At 45.0% G+C, this 7,500-nt stretch overlaps 1 protein-coding gene across 4 annotated transcripts in view; it reads left to right on the top strand.

Moving 5' to 3' along the window:
- The window catches only part of LOC143292884 (unconventional myosin-XV-like), a 237,777-nt gene that overhangs the window by 16,565 nt on the left and 213,712 nt on the right, over window positions 1-7,500 (top strand). For all 4 annotated transcript variants that reach the window (XM_076603546.1, XM_076603547.1, XM_076603548.1 and 1 more), the window contains exon 2: window positions 5,237-5,409. The gene's annotated coding sequence lies outside the window, so the exon portion shown is untranslated. The remainder of the gene's footprint in view (window positions 1-5,236; window positions 5,410-7,500) is intronic.

The raw sequence follows: 7,500 nt of genomic DNA, 5'->3' as shown, positions 1-7,500 counted from the left end.
ATCATCAAAATATTGCAAGCGGAAGGCTCTTATACTGGAGAGGTGAATGTTGACAAAGAATACCACAGTTCTGACGACGGAAGCTAAAGGTTGGGTCATTCAGACACCCGCTGGACATCCGAGGGGTCTGTGTAGAGGAGAGGAGGGGACTGGCCGTACTGAGTGAGTTAAAGTCCAGCCGACCACACAAAGGCCTTGTCAGGGAATCGGAGCTTATGTCTCAGTGGTGATGATCGGGAGGGAACGTGTGGTCACAGGTTCGAGTCTCGGCCGCAACCGGACTGTGATTTTTTTTGTTTTTTTTACTCCAACCCTCAGTACCCCCACCTCCACCCCCCCCCCCCGCCCCCCCCGTATATGTCTGTGTTTCGAATGTGCAGCATGAATTTAGCGCAAGTTAAAGAATCCACAGCGGCTGTGAAAAGTGTTGTTTTGTCCCTGGCAAAACTTTTTGTAGGAACAAAAAAAAAAAAAAAAAAAAAAAGAATGTAGAAGAATGCACTTCGATTGTAAAACAGTTGCACTTACATTGCAGACAGGAAAGGAAATCTGGTGGCGCAGCACTGTGGCGACTCGCGAATGGGTAGCGCTATGGTCTTGGAGTGTCGTCGATGGTCTGGAGGTAGTGCCGATGGTCTGGAGGTAGTGCCGATGGTCTGGGGGTAGTGTCGATGGTCTGGAAGTAGTGTCGATGGTCTGGGGGTAGTGTCGATGGTCTGGAGGTAGTGCCGATGGTCTGGAGGTAGTGTCGATGGTCATGGGGGTAGTGTCGATGGTCATGGGGGTCGATGGTCATGGGGGTAGTGTCGATGGTCTGGAGGTAGTGCCGATGGTCTGGATGTAGTGTCGATGGTCATGGGGGTAGTGTCGATGGTCATGGGGGTCGATGGTCATGGGGGTCGATGGTCATGGGGGTAGTGTCGATGGTCATGGGGGTAGTGTCGATGGTCTGGAAGTAGTGTCGATGGTCTGGAGGTAGTGTCGATGGTCATGGGGGTAGTGTCGATGGTCTGGAAGTAGTGTCGATGGTCTGGGGGTAGTGTCGATGGTCATGGGGGTAGTGTCGATGGTCTGGAGGTAGTAGTGTCGATGGTCTGGAGGTAGTGTTGATGGTCATTGGGGTAGTGTCGATGGTCATGGAGGTAGTGTCGATGGTCATGGAGGTAGTGTCGATGGTCTGGGGGGTAGTGTCGATGGTCATTGGGGTAGTGTCGATGGTCTGGGGGTAGTGTCGATGGTCTGGGGGTAGTGTCGATGGTCATGGGGGTAGTGTCGATGGTCTGGGGGTAGTGTCGATGGTCATGGGGGTAGTGTCGATGGTCTGGGGGTAGTGTCGATGGTCTGGAGGTAGTGTCGATGGTCTGGGGTAGTGTCGATGGTCATGGGGTAGTGTCGATGGTCTTGGGGGTAGTGTCGATGGTCATGGGGTAGTGTCGATGGTCAGGGTAGTGTCGATGGTCATGGGGGTAGTGTCGATGGTCATGGGGGGTAGTGTCGATGGTCATGGGGTAGTGTCGATGGTCATGGGGTAGTGTCGATGGTCTGGAGGTAGTGTCGATGGTCATGGGGGTAGTGTCGATGGTCATGGGGTAGTGTCGATGGTCTGGGGGTAGTGTCGATGGTCTTGGGTAGTGTCGATGTCCCTTTGGGGGGTAGTGTCGATGGTCTGGGGGTATGTCGATGTCATGGGGGTAGTGTCGATGGTCTGGAGGTAGTGTCGAGGTCTGGGGGTAGTGTCGATGGTCATGGGGTAGTGTCGATGTCATGGGATAGTGTCGATGGTCATGGGGTAGTGTCGATGGTCTGGAGTAGTGTCGATGGTCTGGGGTAGTGTCGATGGTCTGGGAGGTAGTCGTCGATGGTCTGGGGGTAGTATTGTCGATGGTCTGGGGGTAGTGTCGATGGCCATGGGGGTAGTGTCGATGGTCTGGGGGTAGTATTGTCGATGGTCTGGGGGTAGTATTGTCGATGGTCTGTGGGTAGTATTGTCGATGGTCTGGGGGTAGTAGTGTCGATGGTCTGGGGGTAGTGTCGATGGTCTGGGGTAGTGTCGATGGTCATGGGGGTAGTGTCGATGGTCTGGAAGTTGTGTCGATGGTCTGGGGGTAGTGTCGATGGTCGATGGTCTGGGGGTAGTGTCGATGGTCTGGGGGTAGTGTCGATGGTCGTGGGGGTAGTGTCGATGGTCATGGGGGTAGCTGACTAGCTATAGGTCGTTGAACTAGTTCTTAATCCACCAAGAGTCGCTCAGCTATCGCGGGATGAAGGCCAGTTCTCACAGCCTGAAGGCCACTCGCTGAGCTAGTTTTGGATGCGTCTGTTTCCCTCTCTCATTCCAGCGACGCCTGGAATTGTACCGCTGCGTAGTGTGTTAGTATGCATGCGGTCTAGTTCATGGTTTTTTTTTAGTTTTTTTTTTTAAGGATCTTGCTGGGAAGAAAGGTTCGCCCGCGCGCACGCACGCACGCACGCACGCACACACACACAGATTAAATATTTTAAAGTACATCATAAACACACGCACATATCAAAATATACATGTATGAAACGCCCAGCTATCCCGGCCTTAATGTATTGAAAAATACAAACAAACAAACAAAAAACAACAACAATCTCCCCCCCCCCCCCCCAAAAAAGAAAAAAAAAAAGAAAAAAAGAAAACTTCTTCAGTGCCAGGACTAGTCATAACTGTATTCAGGCATATTCAGTTCGTGGTTGATGATCTGTGTCAGTGGGGCTGCACCAGTATTTCCACAACAGCTCTCCACACTTCTTTCCCATGACACCCCGTGCCCCTGCTGGCGCTGGCAATCTATTCACCACCCCCCTCTTGTCCTCCTTTTCTGTTCTGCCATGTTCTTTCCTACCACCTATCTCTCTGCACCATTTAGAATACGTCTCCCGCACTGTTTAGGCGTTCTTTTATTCTTTCTTTCTTTCTTTCTTTCATTCATTCATTCAGAGCTTTGAAAGTGGATGCTATAGCCCGTGTAGATTGGGGTGGGGGTGGGGGGTGGGGGGTGGGGGTGGGGGGGACCTCACGTCTTATTTTTTCGTTGTTTTTTTTCTAAATTATTTTTTAACGTTATTTTTTTGTTGGTTTTGTTTTGGTTGTTGTTGACAGTTTGGATTGGAGTATGAAGTGAGTTTACGTTGCTTTGCATGATGGTGGTGGGGTGGGGGTGGGGGGTGGGGGTGGAGGTGGGGCTGGGGGGGGGGGGGCTAGGGGGGGGGGTTGTGGTGAGAGTTGGTTTGTTGTGAAACCCTGTATTGGTTTTGGGGCTGAAGGGTGGCTTTGAAGGGTGGGTTCATTTTGTGTGTGTGTGTGTGTGTGTGTGTGTGTGTGTGTGTGTGTGTGTGTGTGTGAACTGTCTGTCACATGCCTACATGCATGCTTGGGAAATCGCGGAAAAAGAAAAAAAAAGAAGAAGAAAAAACAAAAAAACAACCACCCCAAAACAAAAAGAAAACGTGCGTGGGTTGTTGTTTACATCATCGATGTCTTGTAATTCGACACCTTATGCAAATAAATCCCACCGCGTTGAATTATAATATATATATATATATATATATATATATATATATATATATATATATATATATATATATACTGTGCATAGGAAAGTGGAGGATGATGTATGCTTTCTCGGCAAGTCAGGCCGTGTTTGCGGGAAGGAGCACTGCTTTACATACATGATATATGTGAGGATGTGAAAGGTTTGATTGGAGTTTTGCTTTCTGTTGTTGTTTTTTTTGTCCGGTAAAGGTAAGAGTTTGTGTTACTCATGCCACCACTAAACGAGAGTCTCATTACACATATAATTATGCGATATGCGGGCCTGCGTTCATGTGTGTGTGTGTGTGTGTGTGTGTGTGTGTGTGTTGTGTTGTGTGTGTTGTGTTGTGTGTGTGTGTGTGTGTGTGTGTGTGTGTGTGCGTGCGTGCGTGTGTGAGAGAGAAAGAGAGAGAGAGTGTGTGTGTGTGTGAGGGAGACACACACACACACACACACACACACACACACACACACACACACACACAGAGAGAGAGAGAGAGAGAGAGAGTGTGTGTGTGTGTGTGTGTGTGTGTGAATCATAAATTTCTTCTTGTCAAATGATGCATTTCCCGTATGAATATTCGGATAAAAACAGCAGAAAGAAGAAGAAGAAGAAGAACACCACCACCACCACCACCACCACCTCCTCCTCCTCCTCCTCCTCCTCCTCCTCCCTCCTCCTCCTCCTCCTTCTCCTTCTTCTTCTTGTAGACAGACAATTTTAAAATAGGTGGAGAGGTGTGTGTTCGGACGCGTTTGATGGATTAGAACACCCAGAGCTGTTCTTGTACCTGCCTTCTGCTGCTAATCTGGAGCATAACTGTTGCCCAGCTTAAGTAACTGGTCAAGCGTGTTATTTCTCGGCAGCGGCTTTCGGCTGTAAGAGCGTTGGAGCTTTGGCGTCAAATGTTGACATTTTTTTTTTTTTTTTTTTTTTTTTTTTTGGTGGGTGTTGTATTTATGTGTGTGTGTGTGTGGCGTGGTGGTGTGGGGTCGGGTGGGGTTGGAAGTAGGTGGATGGATTGTGTGTGGGAATTGTGACAGCTGTCCTTGACGTGTATGTGTGTGTGTGTGTGTGTGTGTGTGTGTGTGTGTGTGTGTGTGTGTGTGTGATTACATATATATATATATATATATATATATATATATATATATATATACCCACAGGCATAATTGTAATTATACCCATGCACACATAAATGCATATTGTCAACCATGCACATGTCCACCAGGTTAATTTTTGTTGTTGTTGTGTTTCAAGAAGACGGCTTCGAATTATGAGGACACGGGGACAGCTGTCCTGTTTATTTTGAGTTTAAAAAAAATTCTGTCTGTGTGTGTTTGGGAAACAGCTGCGATCCTACATTGTTTTCGATTTATATTTGTACCTTTTTATGTACTAACCCCCCCCCCCAACCCCCCCTCCTCGGCCCCCCAATATTCCTTGTGACCCCGGTACACTTGCTGATAAAGACATATTCTATTCTATTCTATATTGTTATGTGACTGATAAACATTCAGATTTCATAACAATAAAGTATGGCATATTGTTCTATGATTCATGAACATTCAGGTTTCATAACACAATAAAGCATTTTCATTCCATTGTGTGCTTTTTCTTTTTTCCCTCTTGCCCCGTACTTCATGAACTAACCTTTTGAGTGATTGGTTTTCCTTCAGGCAGGCATTGCAGTGCAGTACAAGTGGACCACTCCACTGCGCCATGGAGTCTGGTACTGACTCCGTCTCCCTCGGATGTCCGTTCCCCTTCCACACCACCATCACCATCATCCAGTCCCACTGAAGTGATTTCTTTTTTGGTGGTGGGGGGGTGGTGGTCTTTGGAGGTGCAGGTAAGTGTTTTTTGAAGGAATGTTTGTTCGTTTTGAAAGAATGTTTGTTCGGTTTGAAGGACTGTTTATTCGTTTTGAAGGAATATTTATTCGCTTTGGAGGAATGTTTGTTGGTTTTGAAGGAATGTTTATTCGTTTTGAATGACTGTTTGTTCGTTTTGAAGGACTTTATTCGTTTTGAATGACTGTTTGTTCGTTTTGAATGACTGTTTGTTCGTTTTGAAGGAATGTTTATTTGTTTGGAAGGAATGTTTATTTGTTTTGAATGACTGTTTGTTCGTTTTGAAGGACTGTTTGTTCGTTTTGAAGAAATGTTTATTTGTTTTGAATGAAGGAATGTTTATTTGTTCGTTTTCAAGGACTGCTTGTTCCGTCTGAAGGGCTGTTTATTTGTTTTGAAGGAATGTTTATTCGTTTTGAATGACCGTTTGTTCGTTTTGAAAGACTGTTCGCTTTGAAGGACTGTTTGTTCGTTTTGAAGGAAGAAATGTTTATTTGTTTTGAAGGAATGTTTATTCGTTTTGAAGGAATGTTTATTTGTTTGGAAGGAATGTTTATTTGTTTTGAATGACTGTTTGTTCGTTTTGAAGGACTGTTTGCTCTTTTTGAAGGAATGTTTATTTGTTTTGAAGGAAGAAATGTTTATTTGTTCGTTTTGAAGGACTGTTTGTTCGGTCTGAAGGGCTGTTTATTTGTTTTGAAGGAATGTTTATTTGTTTTGAATGACTGCTTGTTCGTTTTGAAGGAATGTTTATTTGTTTTGAAGGAATGCTTGTTTGTTTTGAATGAAGGAGTGTTTATTTGTTCGTTTTGAAGGAATGTTTATTTGTTTTGAAGGAATGTTTATTCGTTTTGAATGACTGTTTGTTCGGTTTGAAGGACTGTTTGTTCGGTTTGAAGGACTGTTTGTTCGTTTTGAAGGAATGTTTATTTGTTTTGAAGGAATGCTTATTTGTTTTGAATGAAGGAATGTTTATTTGTTCGTTTTGAATGACTGTTTGTTCGGTTTGAAGGAATGTTTATTCGTCTTGAAGGAATGTTTATTTGTTTTGATAAGATGTTTATTTGTTTTGAAGGAATGTTTGTACGTTTTGAAGGAATGCTTACTCGTTTATTCGTTTTGGAGGAATAATTGTTCGTTTTGAAGGAATGTTTTCTCGCTTCAAAAGGAATGTTCATTCGTTTGCGGGTGGCTGGCTAAGCTGGCTGGCTGATTGTGAGACCTGTTTTACGTCCGTGTTCTTTTGTATTTTCAACTCTTGCTTTGGTTTCTTCTTTTTTCTCTGTTGTCCATTTTATGTCCTTTTTATTAAAATTTAGATTTTGATTTTTAATGCACCCGCTGTTATTACATATTAATAGCAACGCTATATGTATATGTTTTTCTTGTTCTGTTCACTATTCCCCCCCCCCTTTTTTTTGGCCCTTGAACAGAAAAACAAGCAAAAAAAAAAGCATGCAGCAACAAAACAACATTAACAAAATGCGAGCAACCTCCACCCCCTCCCCTCTCCCTCCGCCCCCCATGGTTTAAAGGGTGGCGCTGTACTGTGGCGACCATTGATCTAAAAAAACGAGATGGATAGCGCATGATTCGTTTGAGCGGCCCCTTTACTAGCTGAAGCCAGCGGAAATGTTCAACCAGCCATTTTGCTAGTCGTGTTGGTATATAACGCGATGCGGTAGCTTCAGTCATACATGTAGCCGAGCGCTCAGATGGCTACGATGACTGCTTCGGCACGGCAAGCCTTCTCTTGCTCGTGACGAAAGTTAATTAAGCTGACATTCCTGTGTGTGCCTCCACAGCACGTTTGCGCTACGTGTCACTGCACTGTTTTCATGCGAATAACTTTGGTAAATACACTGTTGGCAGATAACAATCGAGATAACATTTGGCATGTCGTGGAGACAAACATAACACAGTTTCCTCGAAGACACACGGTTACAGTTCAGAAACTACCACCAGTTAGCAGACGACGGTCGGATACGAAACTCAGTATTGCTTCAGCTTTCCTGGCCAATCATTGAGCTATCCATCTATTTTTAGAACAGTGTATGGCGACGCGATTTTTACACAAATGAAATCTGTTG

The sequence above is a fragment of the Babylonia areolata genome, chromosome 18 (genome assembly GCF_041734735.1).
Source record: "Babylonia areolata isolate BAREFJ2019XMU chromosome 18, ASM4173473v1, whole genome shotgun sequence".
Taxonomy (NCBI): domain Eukaryota; kingdom Metazoa; phylum Mollusca; class Gastropoda; order Neogastropoda; family Buccinidae; genus Babylonia; species Babylonia areolata.
Note: the sequence above shows the minus strand (reverse complement) of the source record. Positions and strands in the feature narration are given on the sequence as shown.